Source organism: Bufo gargarizans, chromosome 1 (assembly GCF_014858855.1).
Source record: "Bufo gargarizans isolate SCDJY-AF-19 chromosome 1, ASM1485885v1, whole genome shotgun sequence".
Classification (NCBI taxonomy): Eukaryota; Metazoa; Chordata; class Amphibia; order Anura; family Bufonidae; genus Bufo; species Bufo gargarizans.
In genome coordinates, this window is record NC_058080.1 from 652,585,485 (window position 1) to 652,604,843 (window position 19,359).

Genomic DNA, 19,359 nt, shown 5'->3' on the forward strand with positions numbered 1-19,359 from the left:
GCCACACGCGCCCTCCCCCCCGGTGCCAGAAGCCCCCCCATAAAGGCAGCCCACACCACCAGTGGCAGCGGCTCCCATTGTTCCAGACACACACACCCCTTCCCAAGTGCCAGCAGCCCCCCCACCCTAGAAATAGAGAGAGAGATAGATAGATAGATGGATAGATAGTAAAAAAAGAGAGATAGACAAACAGACAAAACTTCATACACTTACCAGTCTCAGCAAGTCGGTTCTCCAAAATGGCCGACGATGAGGGGAGGGACAGATGAGGGGGAGGGACAGGAAGTTACTGGGCATGCGCAGAAACATGAACGGTTTCGAACGGATCCGTGTCAAAGCGGAGCCATGACAGACGGATCCGTCCCCATTGACTTGCATTGTAAGTCAGGACGGATCCGTACGCCTCCGCACGGCCAGGCGGACACCAAAACGCTGCAAGCTGCGTTCGGGTGTCCGCCTGCTGAGCGGAACGGAGGCCAAACGCTGCCAGACTGATGCATTCTGAGCGGATCCGCATCCATTCAGAATGCATTGGGGCCGTATGGATCCGTTCGTGGCCGCTTGGAAGAGCCTTCAAACGGATCCTTCAAGCGGACAACCGAACGCTAGTGTGAAAGTAGCCTAATCTGTATAATTCTCGGCTCATGTAAAGGGCCCTTAACTATTTTAAAGGAGTATTCTGGCCTATACACTGACTTTCATAAAATGACCTCACTGTGTCTCTAGTTTGGATACTGACGAATACTACAGTGAATGGAAAGAACAGAAAAGGCACGGCCTGCTTAACCTGCCTCCGGATAGCAATATTCTTTAATACTGCATATGTTCCATATCTTCTTTGGAAGAGTAGCTTTACCTCAAGTCAGTGAAAGGTGACCCTGGACATGTGTAGTTGGTTACTATAATACAGATAATAGAGCAGGAGAGAGTTCTAATTCCATCCAGCTTCCCCGAGTCTGCTCCATTGTAACAGTGGTCAAAAACATTAGAAAGATGTAGGTTGACGGTTAAACAATAGTGGTCTTCTTACATAGAAAGACTGTTCATTGACTAGTGACTATAGGACAAGAACTTTCAACATAGCTGACTTCTTCCCAGATGACGGGCTGTCATCGGACTAAATCAATTATTCATTGATATATAACCAGATGAATGATTGTTTAGGTTGAAATTAGCTGTTTCCTCAACTTTTTAGCCTAATGTGTATGGACACCTTTAGCTGAATACACATTATTGTAGATGGCAGCCTGTATTCTATCCGCTTACTATTGAAACGTGCCTGCCATTGCCCTATTCTATAAGTGTCAGGGCTGTGGAGCGGGAGTCAGTTTTGTGTGGAGTTGTGTTTAGTAGAAGTGTACCAACAGAGACTTTAGATAAAAAATATTAAAACTATTATACATGATCCGTTTATGAAGGAGTTACAGCTGCAGTCAGAGTGGGTTTGGAGTCAGAAGTTTGGCTTATCGACTCCACGGCCCTGGTTACTGGACCACTTATTAAAAGGAGAAGATCACACTTACACTCATACCATAAAAATGTATATATAACAGGTAGGTACATAACTGTCAATAATATAATGCAGGGATATAGCTAAAGGCTCATGGGCCCTGTTGCAAGAGTTCAGCATTAGCCCCCCTTCCCTCAGTGCTTTGTGGCCAGGCAAACATTTTAACAGCCCCCCCCCCCTTCCCCAATGCCAAATTCTTGACCTAACATCTTCTCTTTAGCCAGAGGTGTAACTTGACCAGCATGCACTTTCTAGAACAACGGTGTCTTTTTATGCGGCACAAGGGTCTTTGGGCCCCTCGGGCTCCTGGCCCTGGTAGCACTGCTACCCCTGCACCGCCAATGGCTACACCCCTGATATTCAGGTAGAATATTGCATTATATCTTGAGTATTCACCCTTTGTCATAAAACAACACTGCAGACAGAGCATCAGATCACATTACTCGGCAGTAATTAAAACACCAAGGACAAGTCAGGCTGAACTGTACATGATGAAGGTCTCAAGGGTGCAATGCCAGTCGTGGAACATTAATGAAAAAAAACATGAAATATATAGAACTATCAAACTATTGCCTGTTCCCATTATTGAAATACTACCAGTGTGCTTCTAAATCATGAGTTGCAGGAGATCAGTCCACCTAGGGACTTACGAGGCAAGGGTGAGATTTTTACGGATGTTGTAAAGATTAATACCTATAATGTGACGGGAGAGCTCCAGTATCTGGCTTCAATGACCTTCACTTGAATTACGCTTTAGGAAGTGAAATGGGTGAAGGAAAATATATCCTCACAAATGCAATTCTTTCATACTCAACAGTAAAGCAGTGATGCCTCAAGTTACAATGACCTACAGTTACAATATTTTCACCATCTGGATTTTCCTGGGCTACTGAAACTGGAAAGCACAGTCAACTTTACAATGCCGCAAACACTATGATGTGTGCACTTATATCGTAATAGACATTTCACTGGTACAACTGATTAGCTGTAGTGGATACCTACCGATCCCAGCGGCTCTCTGGTTCCTGATGCCGACTTGTCACACTGGAATTGGCAGGAGACCCCTTCTCAGCCAATCACTGGAGGGAGCAGTGTCCCACCTCAGCCAGAGACTGACTTAACAGGCATCTCTAGGCATTTCCTGTGTTTCGAATCTGGGCCAGGAAGTGGAGGAAAGGCTGCGACAAAGGATAAGTAATTTTTTTTATACTGACTTTGAGTCATATATCCCGCTGGAGAACACCGTTAATTAATATTATTTTTTATTATGAGTTGAAATTTTGGGTTTTCAGAGCCAATTATTAGTTTTCCATAGAGTTAGGCTAGTTTCACACTTGCGGCAGCCTTCTCCGGCAGGCTGTTCTGGCGGGGGAACAGCCTGCTGGATCCGTGCTACCGCTAGTGCACTGTGCAGTCCGGATGCAATGCAGCAAACATGCCGAGAGGCAGCCTGAATAAAACTACAACATGTTGTAGTTTTATTCCGTTGAGGGACCACTGTACATATGTTATGACCTTTTCCAGTAAAACGTTGTCATACAGGTTAAAACTAAAGATGAGCGACTCAATTCTAATTGATCAACTCATTTCAACATTATGACTTCTTCACCTAGGGGGCTGCCCCTGGGCTGCACATTTACCTTGGCCCTCACAATTTCCTAATTAGCAGAGCATGGGCAGAGGCTCCTCTCTGGCTTAGAAGCTGTGACTGCGCAGACGCTGCACTGAAGCAGAGCCTCTGCCCTTGCTCTACTAACAGGAGCGGAGGTGCAGGCAGGAAATTGTCAGGACTGGGTGAAATATCCGGTCTTGTAAATCTAGTGGCAGGTGGGTGCTTCTTCACCTATGGAGACAGCCCCCACACAGGTGAAGAAATTCTGCTGATGAAACAAATCAATAGGCTAGAATCAATTCCCACATCTCTAGTTAAAACCCATACCTATTTTTGACACACGTCAGGCTTTCCTATTCCTGACAGTTAGCTGCTATTGCCAAGTACAGCTCCTGACAACCATTCCAAATAAATAGGAAATTATTTAGAAAAAGGTTGTGACAAATCCATGACATCGCAAGCAGCACTTTCTAATGAGTCTCCACTTTCGCTGAAAGTAAATGAAAGATGGCACCAGTCATGTGACACATTTTACACTCCATTCATTCCTATAAAAATATTCTGAAGTTTATTTATTTTATTCACTTATAAAAAGCTGATATATTCCGCAGCACTTTGCAGGCATTATCATCAACCTGTCCCCAATATTCCCTATCAGTATCATCTTTGGAGTGTGGGAGGAAACCCACACAAACACGGGGAGAATATAAGAACTCCATGCAGATGTTGCCCTTGGTCGGATTTGCTGCAAGGCACCAGTGCTTACCACTGAGCCACCAGTTCTTTCCACTGAAACTAATGGGAAGCACACTGTGCAAGAGCGGTCACCACCCCAATCACTTCTATGGATCTGAGACAGTGCTCGGCTATTTTTGTCTCTCCCATAGAAATGAATGGATGGCAACTACGCATCAACGGTGCACCCTCCGGCACTTTGCGAGCTCTGTTCTAAGTATAGGTGTGGGTTCCAGAGGTGGGACCGGCACCTATCAGACATTGGAGGCATATTCTTGCAATATGCCCCCAATGTCCGAGATGGGACAACCGCTTTGACTGAAAGCTAGGATACATGATACTTATGAGGGCCACATAAAGGTCTACGAGCAAAATTGAATTTTAAATAGATGGAAATTAGGAAATTGTTCCACATCCTATTCTCTACATAAATAAATGCAATAATTGAAACTTTAATATAATTACATATTACATGATATTCCAGTAAAGTTATGTTTCATAAACCTTTCTGCTCACAACAAATTCCTATCAGCCAAATAGGGGACATGCTAAAATTCTACTGTCAGCTTCGGAGCAGATGACTGGAGTGACAATCCACAGCCTTGAATCTAATCTAATAGCTTTAACATAGATGACCATTTGTGTTGGGGAAACTCTTTTTCAACACTTGCCTGGCGTCCTCTGTTAAAACGGATAAAAAAAGTATGCCACACACTGGAGTAAGACAAATTAGCTGTGTAAATATACGAAGACAGATAACTGGTTGTTTCTAATCTCACAAATTAAGTGAAGGATTAAATGTCTAATAACTTGAGACATGTCTGATTTTGTATGAGTAAGTGCGGGAAACAAAGTGTTCTCTGGTGATTACATGGACTAATGGTGACATATCATTGGGGGTATGCAGCCTGGCTGAACATAGACCTGGAGTCTTCAGTAATCCCATTAGTAGGTCAGATTAAGCTGTCAGCTTCGTTGTGCTATGTGGTGGTGTCATAGGCGCTGCTGTCACATGAAAGAAATGAACAGGCAAAAATTCTGAAGTCAGTTTAATATTTTTTTTATATATTTGATGTTTAGATGATTGGCTTATATAGAATGTGTCATAATGCTTAGCTATGTGGTGTAACATTTGTCTCTTAGTCGTTTGTGGAACATACACAGGATATGCCAAAAATACCTGATAGATGTTGGTCCAACATCAGGGATCCGCACCTATCTCTAGAATGATGTTCCCCCTTTGTTGCATATCCACAGGAGACGCCAAAAATATCTGATAGATATGGGTCCAACATCAGGGATCCGCACCTATCTCTAGAATGAGGTTCCTCCTGTCTTGTCCCGCTTCATCCCATTCTGCTGGCCACATCATCCAGACCACGAGAGGTGGCCGTGCTCGCCATTCTCACCGTGCTACACTGTTTCCATAACTCCTATAGAAGTGAATGACAGTTATAGAAACAACATAGTACAGGAAGCTAAGCTGTTTCCATCAACCCGGTCACCTTTTGCAACCTTGATGAGAGATGGAGTTAAGTGGAACAGAGTCAGGGACCCCTATTCTAGAGACAAGAGTATATCCGAAAGGTGCACCTTCATTTACCACACACTTATGTGATATTCTATTAATGTGCTATACATGTCAGAAATTAGGACTACTGCTACAAATAGCAATTGCATGACATATAAGCTTTAAAGCTACCTACCATACTTTCTAATTATCAAACTAAAAAATGTAGCACCCGAGCACAATGAAAGTCAACGGAAGAACACCAGGCACCCACTGCTCGGAAGAGAAGAGGGTGTCTGGTTCACAAAAAAAAGGTTAGAAAATGATGGAAACCCCATCAAAATGGTTTGGAAACAGCATTAAGAGGATAGCTGGATGCGTCGTGGACTCCTATTATCTACAACATACAATAGACAGATAACAGGCTTAGTCAGCATACCGTACAATGGCAGCCTTGTCATAAGACTATGAAAGCAATAGATGGCGCTGTTTATGAGTCATTACAAGCAGGGCAATAGTCTTCAGATACACCCGAGCAAGCTTATAATACCGCAAATAAAGTGTTAGAAGATGTGTGAATGATATCAGCAATCCGATATACACCTCAGAGTTAGCGCAGGCTATTATAGGCTGAGTGCTACACGGTGTGAACAATGATGAACAAGATGAACAGTGCCATCAATTGATTTCATAGTCTTATGACATGAGTAATAGTCTTGTCATAAGACTATGAAACCTATAGATGGCGCTGTTCATGAGTCATGAACAGCGCCATCTATTGTTTCCATAGTCTTATGACAAGACTATTACTCTTGTCATAAGACTATGAAACTAATAGGTGGCACTGTTCATGAGTAGTGTAGATTGCAAATTTTCCATGCAAATGGTTTTTCAGCTAAAAAACAAGGCAGAGTCTGCTCATTTGCATGTCTTTCCCATATGCCCATGTTTATGCAAATGAGTTTTTACATGACAAAAATGTATAGAAAGGTTATTGAATATTATGTTTGGACAATCAGAAAACTTTTTGTCACCCTAATGATATTGATCTAGGTGCGCAGGTCCACCCAAGCCTTCAAACAGATCTGAGGTAACTTGGAGGCTTACTGGCTCTCAGTCAGATGAGAGCTGGTTTGGAATGTCTCATAGTTCACAAGGCTGCCATTGTAAGGTATGCTGACTCAGCCTGTCATCTGTCTCATGGATAAATTGATGGCTTGCACATAGCCTTTGTGTGATTATTCAGCCATCCTCTTAATACTGGTTCCAAACCATTTTTATGGGGTTTCCATCAATTTCTAACCTTTTATTATGAACCAGACACCCTCTCTTCTTCGGAGCAGGGGGTGCTTAGTTTGATGCTCGGGTCTCCCATTGACTTTCATTGTATTAAATTGTACTCGAGCACCTGCAGTATTCGGCTGAACACTCCGATGCTCGCCAAGCATAGCGATGCTCGAGCCGAACAGCACTATTGCACATGAGTTGGAGGTTGCGTAGAAGTTGCTGGAGGGTGGGGGGGTCATTAAAAAATTTGCTGTGGGGCCCAGTCAACTATAGTTACACCACGGAGCAGATCATTGTATCTGATGAGACAACACTCTTTAGAACTAGAACCGCTGCTTTGAAAATGTATTAGATAAGTCATTAGATATGTCAGTGAATACTTAGACATTTAAAAAAAGGTTAATGTGTCATTTGTGAGGCGGGCTGGCATGTACATTAAGGAAAACTGTCTATATAAAATATCTGCCTGTAGTGGTACATAGGCTCTAACTGTGTCCAAAGAAAAGAACACTTAGTGCAGAACAAAAGTATCTTCTCCAAAAGATAAAGAGCAGACTTGCTGGACAACACTGTGCAATCTATGAAATACTTAGCTTCCAGCTGTGCAGTCACTTCATTTTAAACTTCCTGATATCTTTTTGGACAACTTGTATTCTAAAAGATTTGCCTGATCCAGTGGTGTATCTTGGTTTTGTGCTGCCCTAGGCGAGACTAAACTCTGGCACCCCCCTATTATAAATTTGACCCACCCCTTCCTGTCAAGGACAAACACCTTCCTCTCTAAACCCCACCCCTTCCTATGTGCCATCCACAGATCCCCACCTAAACAGTGCCACCCACAGATCCCCCTCCCTAAACAGTGACATCCACAGATCCCCCTCCCCTAAACAGTGACATCCACAGATCCCCCTCCCCTAAACAGTGACATCCACAGATCCCCCTCCCCTAAATAGTGACATCCACAGATCCCCCTCCCCTAAACAGTGACATCCACAGATCCCCCCCTAAACAGTGACATCCACAGATCCCCCCCTAAACAGTGCCATCCATAGATCCCACTCCCCTAAACCGTGCCATCCACAGATCCCCCTCCCCTAAACAGTGCCATCCACAGATCTCCCCCGTAAACAGTGCCATCCACAGATCTCCCCCGTAAACAGTGCCATCCACAGATCCCCCTAAACAGTGCCATCCACAGATCTCCCCCTAAACAGTGACATCCACAGATCCCCCTCCCTTAAACAGTGACATCCAAAGATCCCCCTCCCCGACGCTCACAGAAGTACATTTATAAACTGTAATCAGTAACTTTAACTTTAATCATCGCTGATCTCTTTACTTGGATACCTTACTCTTAGCTCCGGTAACAGCAGGCAGTGCGGGCGGCGCTCACTCACTGACATCACGCGCCTGCGCCGCCTAGTGGGTGGAGCAGGCACGTGACATCAGTGAGTGAGCGCCGCCCGCAATGACTACTGTTACCGTAGCTAAGACAGAGTAAGGTATCCAAGTAAAGAGATCAGCGATGATTAAAGTTAAAATTACTGATTACAGTTTATAAATGGGCTCCTGTCTGTGAGCGGTGTGGCCCTGTATATTCTAACCCCTAGGCAAGCGTCCATGTCACCATGGGAACACCTAGGGTCTGAATATGGGCTTAGCAGCATAGGGAGAGAAGTCAGGGATGTGCTAGTAGGTGACCTGTCCCCAGCATCTAGCCTAGACAGTTGTGTATTTGGTTGTCTGTGTATCTGAGTTCCTGTCCGCCGAGACATCATGTTTCTGTGATGTAAAAAAAATGAGACAAAGATAAACTATTTCAGAACTTTTTCCACCTTTAATGTGACCTATAAACTGTACAACTCAATTGAAAAACAAACGGAAATCTTTAGGTAGAGGGAAGAAAAATATAAAAACAAAATAATATAGTTGCATAAGTGTGCACACCCTTAAACTAATACTTTGTTGAAGCATCTTTTGATTTTATTACAGCACTCAGTCTTTTTGGGTATGAGTCTATCAGCATGGCACATTTTGACTTGGCAAGAATTTGCCCACTCTTCTTTGCAAAAACATTCCAAATCTGTCAGATTGTAAGGGGATCTCTTGTGCACAGCCCTCTTCAGATCACCCCACAGATTTTGAAATCGGATTCAGGTCTGGGCTCTGGCTGGGCCATTCCAAAACTTTAATCTTCTTCTGGTAAAGCCATTCCTTTGCTGATTTGGATGTATGCTTTGGGTCGTTGTCATGCTAATGTCACGCTGGACAGGATCCAAGATACACAGAATACAACAAAACAAATGTCTAGGCAAGAAGCTGGGGATAAAGGTCACCTCCTGACAAATCCCTACCAGCTCTCCCTAGACTTCTATGCCCACATTCAGACCCTGAAGATGGGAATGAAAGTGTCCTCGTGCCTATGCTGAAGATTCCCTGAAATCCCTAAGATGGTGAAAGCGGGAAAGAGGCAGCCTGCTCCCTCAGGACCTGGAGGGGGCAGGCATCTCTCTAACAGCCTAGACAGAAAATCACAAGAAAACAAAACCAACTTAGCTTGTACTGAGCAGGAACAGCAATCCTTCCCTCCTTCCTTCCTCTGAACAAGACAGCAGCTATAACCCGCACAGGACACTGGGAGTAGGCGTAATTTAAACTCATACCAACGACCCCACCCAGTGCACCTGAAGGGAGGCAGATACAGCTCAACTCCAAAACAATAACAAAAGGCTACACATGTGCTGCTAACCTAGCAGACCTCCGCACATGACCTGAGCAGGGCATGACAGCTAAAAGATGAAGTTTCTCTTCACGTTCAGCTTTCTCGAAGAAGCCTGAAAATTTTGTGCCAATATTGACTGATATTTGGAACTGTTCATAATTCCCTCTAGCTTAACGAAGGCCCCAGATTCCAGCTGAAGAAAAACAGCCCCAAAGCATGATGCTGCCACCAATATGCTTCACTGTGGGTATGGTGTTCTTTTGGTGTTGTTTTTGCGCCAAACATATCTTTTGGAATTATGGCCAAAAAGTTCAACCTTGGTTTCATCAGACCATAACACCTTTTCCCACACGCTTTTGGGAGACTTCAGATGTGTTTTTGAAAAATGTAGCCTGGCTTGGATGTTTTTCTTTGTAAGAAAAGGCTTTCGTCTTGCCACTCTACCCCATAGCCCATACATATGAAGAATATGGGAGATTGTTGTCACATGTACCACACAGCCAGTACTTGCCAGATATTCCTGCAGCTCCTTTAATGTTGCTGTAGGCCTCTTGCTAGCATACCACACCAGTTTTCTTCTAGTCTTTTCATCAATTTTGGAAGGACGTCCAGTTCTTGGTAATGTCACTGTTGTGCCATATTTTCTCCACTTGATGATGACTGTCTTTACTGTGTTCCATGGTGTATCTAATGCCTTGGAAATTATTTTGTACCCTTCTCCTGACTGATACCTTTTAACAATGAGATCCCTCTGATACTTTGGGAGATCTCTGTGGACTGTGGCTTTTGCTGTGGGATGCGACTAAGAAAATTTCAGGAAAGACCAACTAGAGCAACTGAACTTTATTTAGGGTTAATCAGAGGCACTGTAAATGATGGCAGGTGCATGCTGACTCCTATTTAACATGATTTTGAATGTGATTGCTTAATTCTGAACACAGCAACATCCCCAGTTATAAGAGGGTGTGCACACTTATGCAACCACATTATTTTTTGTTTTTTTTGTTTTCTTCCCTCCACCTAAAAGATTTCAGTTTGTTTTTCAATTGAGTGCTACAGTTTATAGGTCACATTAAAGGTGGAAAGAGTTCTGAAATTATTTATATTTGTCTCATTTTTTTACAGCACAGAAACCTGACATTTTAGCAGGGGTGTGTAGACTTTTTATATCCACTGTATACGCATATACTGGTGCATCTTAATAAATTAGATTAATTTATTTCAGCAATTCAATTCAAAAAGTGAAACTCATATATTCTAAAAATGTATTACAAACAGAGTGATTTCAAGCATTTATTTATTTTAACATTGATGATTATGACTTAGGCTACTTTCACACTAGCATTTTTTGCGGATCCGTCATGGATCTGCAAAAATGCTTCCGATACAATAATTCAACCGAATGCATCCGTCATGAACGAATATGGTTGTATTATGTCTTCTATAGCCATGACGGATCCGTCACGAACACCATTGAAAGTCAATCGGGGACGGATCCGTTTTCTATTGTGCCAGAGAAAACGGATACGTCCCCATTGACTTTCATTGTGTTCCAGGACGGATCTGTTTGGCTCTGCTTCATCAGGCGGACAGCAAAACGATGCAGGCAGCGTTTTGGTGTCCGCCTCCAGAGCGGAATGGAGATGGAACGGAGGCAAACTGATGCATTCTGAGCGAATCGTTTTCCATTCAGAATGCATTAGGGCAAAACTGATCTGTTTTGGAGCGCTTTTGAGAGCCCTGAACGGATCTCACAAGCCAAAACGCTAGTGTGAAAGTAGGCTTACAGCTAATGAAAACCCAAAAGTTAGTATCTCAGAAAATTAGATTATTATATAAGATCAATTTAAAATAATGATTTTTAATACAAAAACGTTGGCCTACTAAAAGGTCTATCCAGTATATGCACTCAATACTTGGTTGGGGTTTCTTTTGCATGAATTACTGCATTAATGCAGCGTGGCATGGAGGCGACCAGCCTCTGGCACTGCTGAGGTGTTATGAAAGCCTAGGTTGCTTTGATAGTGACATTTAGCTCGTCTGCTTTGTTGGGTCTGCTGTCTCTCATCTTCCTCTTGTCAATCCTCCATATATTTTTTAGGTTTAGGTCAGGAGAGTTTGCTGGATAACCAAGCACAGTGATACCGTGGTTGTTAAACCAGATATTGGTACTTTTGGCAGTGTGGGCAGGTGCCAAGTCCTGCTGGAAAATGAAATCAGCATCTCCATAAAGCTGGTCAGCAAAGCGAAGCATGAAGTGCTCCACAATTTCCTGGTAGACAGCTGCGCTGACTTCCTATAGCACAGTGGACTAACACCAGTAGATGACATGGCTCCCCAAACTATCCCTGACTCTGGAACCTTCACGCTAGACCTCAAGAAACTTGGATTGTGAGCTTGGATACAGCCCTATGTGAACAGCCAGATTCTTTAGCAATTACCTTTTTGGACTTTCGAGGGTGTTAATGTCAAGTCAGCAAAAAAGAATTAAACCAGCACCTCCAAACCATATACAAAGAGAGTGCAGGTGCATGCTACCATGGCTGCAATACAAAAGCAAACAAGGACTACAAGTAGCAGCATACCGTTTTATGCACAAAGACACATGCAAACATTGAAAACAAGAATAAATGTAAACTAAATTACTGTTATACTTACTATATGAATTAAGAGCACCAGATGGGCACAACCTATTCTTGATCAAAAATATGTGTAAAGAGCTTCCAATTCTCATATAGTAAGTATAGCAGTAATAACAGTAATAATGAAGTTTACATTTATTCTTCTTTTAATGTGTGCATGTGTCTTTGTGCATAAAGCAGTGTGCTGCTACTTGTAGTCCTTGTTTGTTTTTGCATAAAGTCAGCAGTCTTCCGCATGATTGTGTAGCCTACAGAACCAGACTGAAGGGACCATTTAAAGGCTTAAGAAACCTTTGCAGACGTGCTGTGTTGATATTCTGATTAGAGTGTGGCACCATGAGTCTACAAGATTAAACTTTATTACAATATTCTAATTTTCTGAGACACTGACTTTCGGGGTTTCATTAGCACTTGAAATACTATAAATTACTCTGTGTGTAATAAATGTAGATAAAATATGAGTTTCACTTTTTGAATTGAATTATTGAAACAAATTACCTTTTCAATGATATTCTAATTTATTCATGTCACATTCCGGAGGACTGGGCAGACTTCCGGGACATCTTGCAAACAGGACACAGGCAAATAGACCAGGGACCAACAGAGTAGTTTATTAAACATGTAATAAATGAACATGACAATAATGATATGCATGTTAGGCAATAGAACCAAATGCACCGGCAGACCAGAGGCAAAACCCAGAGGGCGGAGAGCCAGTGAGCCGTTCTTCACAGAGCCCCAGGTGGTGGGGATGAACTTGGCCAAGGGCTCACTGGTCACACTTCCAGGATAGTCCCGGTACCCTTGGCTACTACCTGCAGAGAACCACACTGGTGCAAGCACCAGCAGAAAAGACAATAAGACTGGAACCCAACCAAACTCACGACATGGATCAGAAGAAAATACAAACAGGAACCAGCACACAAGCAGCTACCCGGACCCCAAGCGGAATTGAAGCATGGCGATCACAGGCAGAGCTGCACACAGACTAGAGAGCCTTCCTCCGGAGAACCCAGGGGCCCTCTCACAAAGGCAGGACATACCATAAGACAGGTACAGAACCAGTAAGGCACTGCAGGCAAGACATGGAACAGGCAGGATCGGAAGCAGTAGGCACTATCAGGCTGGATATAGAACAGACAAGGATCAGAAGCAGTAGGCACTGCCAGGCTATCAGCCACAGTTAGAGCACTGCTAGGGCTAGGCTAAAGATAGAACAGAGTGGATCAAGACACAGAACAGGTACAGAAGATCAGACAAGGCATGGACAAGGAAACAACAACAACACCAACATCAACGCTTTACCAGGCGACACCACATAGAAGGGAAGATGGCAAAACTCCCTGGGTCAGCAGCAAGGGGCTACACCCAGCAAGGCACAAGACTGACCACAAGTCCCACAGCTCACAGGTAGAAATAGCTGCATAACTAGGGCACCTAATAAGCCACACCCAGGCCCATGCCAGGGAATGTTAACCCCATCAGAACCAGGAGTACCAAGGCCCATAGAACAATCAAAAGTGTCAGTTCACACCAGTCACAGACTGCTGCAGCCAGCACAGCCCAAACGACAACTAGCATACACAGGATAACTGTAGCCAGTACGAGGTTACAGGCAGCCAGCCTACACAGCAACAAGGAGTGACAGAATGCACTGTGATACAAACACAAAAGCATCCATACACAGACCCTGTTCAGCACGCATCGCAAAACCAGCATACATGGGAAAACACACAGCCAGTACACAAAGCGCATGCAGCCAGCCTGCACGACACCAGTGACAGGTGACACAAACACAGGCAACAGTTCACACACAAAACCGCGGCCAGCACGCAGTCCAAAGCAACCAGCATACACAGGTGTCAGCCTGCAGCTAGTACGCGAGAGGGCATGCAGCCAGCCTGCACAGAAACAACTGTCACAGTGAACAGCACCATGACAAATCATATGCACCTGTAATATTGGTATAGTAAGTGTACACAAGATGGACAACAATATGGTGACACCTGCATACTAAACCTACAGGAGCTTTTAGGAAATCACTTTCTAAATCTATAAGCATTACTAAGGAGTTAGTCCCCTATTGCAGCTAAAACAGCTTCCACTTTTCTGGGAAGGCTTTCTACAAGATTTTGAGAGTGTCTGTGGGAATTGTTTGGCAAATCATTCAGAAGAGACATTGATGTTGGACATGTAGGCTTGGCTCACAATCTCCATTCTAGTTCATCCCAAAGGTTTCGGATTGGGTTGAGGTCAGGGCTCTGTGCAGTCAGTCAAGTTCTTCCACTGCAAACTCACTCAACCATGCCTTTATGGACTTTGGTTTGCACACTAGAACACAGAAATGCTGGAACATAAAAGGATGTTCCCCAAACTGTTCCCACAAAGTTGGGAGTATACAATTGTCCAACATGGCTTGATATTCTGAAACATTAAGATTTCCTACAACTAAACTACCTAGGCCAAACCCTAAAACGTAACCCTTAGCATTATCCCTCCTCCACCATAGTTTACATTTGGCACAGCTCAGTCAGTTCTCCTAGCCTTCACCAAATCAGACAGATAAGTGTGAGTTGTCACTCCACAGAGCATGTTTCCCCTGTTCCAGAGTCAGGTAGTGGTGTTGCTTTACACCACTTCATCTGACACTTGGCATTGTGTTTGGTGATGATGAGGCCCGACGCTGTATCCGCCTATACAGCTCTGCAAGTTGTGGCAACCAGTCCCTTATATTCAAGGACTGTTGCTGGCGGGCATTTTTAATAATTTCTGGAGAACCCCTTTAAGTTCCCGGCTGCCGTAGTCACCGCTGGCATCCTATGCTCATATGGGGGGGAGGGGGATAGATGGAGTAACAGAGGACACTATGCAATTTTACCGGAGTTTTCTGCAAGCAGGGTTTTTGGAGAATTTCTGGACTTAACATGCTAGATTAAAGTCTATAAAAAATATGTTCTGTGAGGAAACCCAGGACACACGTTTTTTGTGGGGTTTTTTTTGCTAGTGGCACTTTGTTAATTAGGTGACATTTTTTGTGGATTTAATTTTTTTTTAAATCAAGCATGTTGAAGCTTTTGCAGTTTTGCTTAAACAGCTTTGGTATGGGAAAATGTGTGAATCGTTTCTATTGCGTTTTTTTTTCTTGTGGTGGAAAAACACCAGACCAGTTTCATGTGTTTAAGGGCATGTATACAGGAGGGATGACAGCTAGCTAGTCGGCACGGGCACACCTGCTATGCTTGATTCATATTGGCATCATAACTGTACAATGACGTATGGTTACCTCGTTTCATGGGAAGAGGTTAACAGAATGATACCCAAACCTTTCAGTGGAGAAGACTGAATAAACCACCTTGCCATAATACTGGATTATTTTACTAATGGAAATATCTCAGCACTGTTTAGAACATCAAGAGAAGGGCAGCATATTGTATTAAAGTAGCAGAGATCATGAACCCTTTGGGAGAGAAATAGAAAGCATGAATAAAGCTTTCCAAGAAAACATGTGGGGGGCAGAATTCTTGGAAAAAGAAATGACTGTAAAGATGAAATACCTAGAACTGGATAGGAAGGATAAATTGCATGAAGTGAACTATTTAATTCCCCTAAATGTCTTTATCAGAGAGAAATATATTGTCATTTAAACTCAAAAACAAACCATGAGCATCAACTGAAAACATCCACCATACAACAAAAAAATGATAATAAGGCTTCGAACGCCTCACAATGATTCTATATACTGTATGTACACTACAAGTCTCAATAAAAAACGCTATTCTTTAAGACAAGTTCTGTACTCCTTTCAAGCTTGGCTACTTTCTGGCCCTGTGCATTTGTGGTATGCCAGGATTTAGCTGGGAAAAGTGTTTTTAGTGGTGTGATCCTCTGTTATCTATATATAGGTGTTATCCTACCTGTGATGATAAGGAAATGACTGCCGATTAATGACCTATACAAAACTGGATGTGTCAGCTCTGTTTTTTTTTTTTAAATATAGATAAGAAAAAGAAAGCAAGAGACAAATACTAAGAACCCACAAGCAATGAGATTATTCAGAACCTTTAGCTTGCCCAATTTTCCTGCTTCCAACACATCTACTTCAAGAATGTATCTGCTGCCTACTATCATCCATCCCCTGACTGATGCCATTGTCATTAGATAATCTATGCTATTCACTTTACCTGTTAGAAACAGATAATGAGGGGGATTTTTTTTAAAGCAAAACAGAAAGTTTTTCTTTAAAACTCATTTGCATTTTATTTAAAGTGTCACCGAACTTTAAAAAAAAAATTTATATGACATATTAAAAGTTTTGATTAGAGAGGGTCTGGGTCCTGAGAGGAAAGAGAAGCACTTATTTATTTAAATGAGTTGTCCAGTTTCAGAGCTGAACCCGGACATATCCCCATCTTCACCCCTCCGGCCCCTTTGATATGAGCATCGAAGCATTTCATGCTCCGATGCTGTTCTTTGCCCAGCGCTGAATCGCGCATGGCAAAGGCTTTTTTTTTTTAGATCTAGTGACGTACCAGGCTCTCTATAGGGACTGGTGGATGGAGGCTTCCGCCCAGCAGTGAGCCCGGTGATGTCACTGGCACTTTAGGGGTCGGGCTTTGGCGCTGCCCAAGCCTGTAAAACAGCCCTTTCCCTGCGCAATACAATACAGGGCAAGGGAGAGTATTGGTGCATTAAATGCTTTGATGCTCTTATCAGGGGAACCGGAGGCGTGAAGATGGGGATATGTCCGGGTTCAGCTCTGAATCCGGACAACCCGTTTAATGAACTCTATCTCCTCACTGTAGGAGATAGTATCAATAGAAATTCTATGAGCCCGTCTTGATTCCGTCTCCTGCACGGAGTACAGGGAGTTCTTAATGTGGGCTCTTCTCTCTTCTCATCGTAGGGATTGTGGAGGGTCTCATCTTTTAGACCCCCACCAATCAAAACCTTTGATATGTTTTTGCAAAGTTTAATAAGGTCTTACTGCCCGAGTAACCTAAGTGGGCATTCCTGAAGTGAACGTGAAAACAATCAGATCTAGGATGACATTAATGGCAGGAAATCTGTGATGGAACTGCTTAGAAACGGAGGTAGCTAATGTTCTCAAAATAACAATAAATTAAATAGGGAATTAACGACAAGCACTGTCTGGATAAAAATAATTTTATAAGACTTATAGAAAGATGTCATACAGGAATAAGACTGTCACTTGAAAAGTTCTATTATTACTTTTGTAGGTAGGTCTTTTCCCCACACCAAGAAGTCTTACTCTGACGTAAAGTGTTTTCTTTTGGAAGAAAAAAAATATAAATTTTCCATGTTCCTTTACTAGCCATGGTAAAATCTAATCCATCTATTGGCAGATCCCAGGGAGCCCACCCTTTGGCTGACTGAAGGCTTCCTAGCTTTTTTAAGATGAAATCCTGCATAATACATTCAAGACGTAAATGTGAAGCAGTAGATGTTTTATAAATTGCTCGGTCTGTCACCATATAAACTGTAGAAGAAACTGTCACCCATGCTACAGGTTCCATGCTTTCTAAACAGTATTCTAGTGAATCACCATCTGTATTCTCAGTGTCTTGTGAAATATGTATGTTATTCGATTAAAAAGTAGCAGAAGCGCACAGCGAGAAGAGTTAGTCTAATTGCTTTGGAGACATTTTAACAAACAGCAAAATTGGACAGGAGAGAAATCCAGCACTGATCCGTCTAGAGAATATGGTATTACGCTATGGTCAAACCGAAGAACTGCAGAGGCTGTAGAGCGAGCTTCAGAAATCAAATATAGTTATTTAAAATCCCCCAAAGCAAGAACTATGCTGACCAGGATTGGATTCCGATTTTGTACACTGAGGGCAGTATTCACCCATTTCCATTGACTTATGACAGGCATCTAAGTCACCTCATATAAAGCAGTTTTAGATAATGTCTCCACATAAACCATGTGGTTTTATGTGCAGTATAAAATATAGTGGGCTTCCAATAGGGCCATCTGCTGCTTATACTGCATTTGAGTTCCCTTGTATCTTGCACCCTGTAAAAAAAAAAGCAAAGACCCTTGTAAAGTCTAGATCCGTTTGGAGTTTAGCAACCTGATGCGGCATCTCAAAGCACCAGTACTGTGAGACATTATAGATAAAAGCAGTGTCAGACTGGGGGACCAAGGGCCTACCAGTAAAATTTACTTTGGGGGCCCACCATATGGATAGATTCAAAAATAATAAATAATCTAACAAGTTTTTTTATATGAACATAGGCTGGTTGAGGTGCTGTACATTGAATATATGTATGAAGTGCAGTAAGTCTATTGTGTTATGTGCCACTTGTGCAGGGGGTGGGAGACTAGGGGCCCACTTTGCTCAGGGGCCCACGGGGGATTCTCCTGTACCCCTGTGGGCCAGTCCGAGCCTGGATAAAAGATTTAAAAACAAGCTGATAGAACGACCATTGAAGGAGCCCCATTAATCAGAGCTTGAGGGCCACTGGACACTGATCACAGTCCTGAAAAGAACATGCAGGCAGCGGCCTAGGAGGAGGCTCATGCAAGTCGGTGTCTTTTATCAGTGATGGCCATTTCGCAGTGTTCGCACATGCGGGCTGCCATCCTGACTCACCCGTCCGGCGATGCACAGGTAAGCCCTTACTTGTGCCGGGAGCCAGTCTGAAATCAAATGCAGTCACCGGGAGCAGGCAGTTCTGAGAACAGCCCGATGAAGGCCCGCTGCGGCTGTTCTCGGAACTGCGAGGATAAAAAGACTTATTGATTAAAAAAAGATAATGAGCATACCCTGAATGGTGTGTCGATCTCTCAGCCACCTCCTGACCCAACGCCGTTACGCCAGTAAACTGGCTTCTTCCGGGAATATGGCGAAACGGCGTTGGGTCAGGAGGTGGCTGAGGGATCGACACACCATTCAGGGTATGCTCATTATCTTTTTTTAATCACCAAGTCTTTTTATCCTCATATTTGTCTCCATTGTAGCATTGTTTGGGGCTTATTATTCGGAGGTGTCTTGGTGTTTACCATCTTGTATTCCTTTCCCTGCTTGTTGGTGTGCTGACCTCTCGGCCTCCCCTTGGGTCCTGTTCCTCATCTTTGTGTTCCACCTTTGTGCTGCCTTTTACCATCATGTATGTAACTGTTATGTGTTATCAATAAAGCTTATCGATTTTCACTTCGTGAAGAATATGGTTACATTTTTTGGCGACCAAACCACTTCTACTAGCAAGGGGAGGGATTCAGATGATACAGATGTGGTCTTTCATTCCTTTCCTCTTGGCTGTATCCAAGATAAGTTTAGCAGTGCAGTCAATAACAACCGCAGCATCTGAGCCATT

The 19,359-nt window shown here is 43.2% G+C and overlaps 1 protein-coding gene across 2 annotated transcripts in view; it reads right to left on the minus strand.

Moving 5' to 3' along the window:
• The window catches only part of XRCC4 (X-ray repair cross complementing 4), a 351,886-nt gene that overhangs the window by 186,853 nt on the left and 145,674 nt on the right, over window positions 1–19,359 (minus strand). The gene's annotated exons all lie outside the window — the stretch shown is intronic.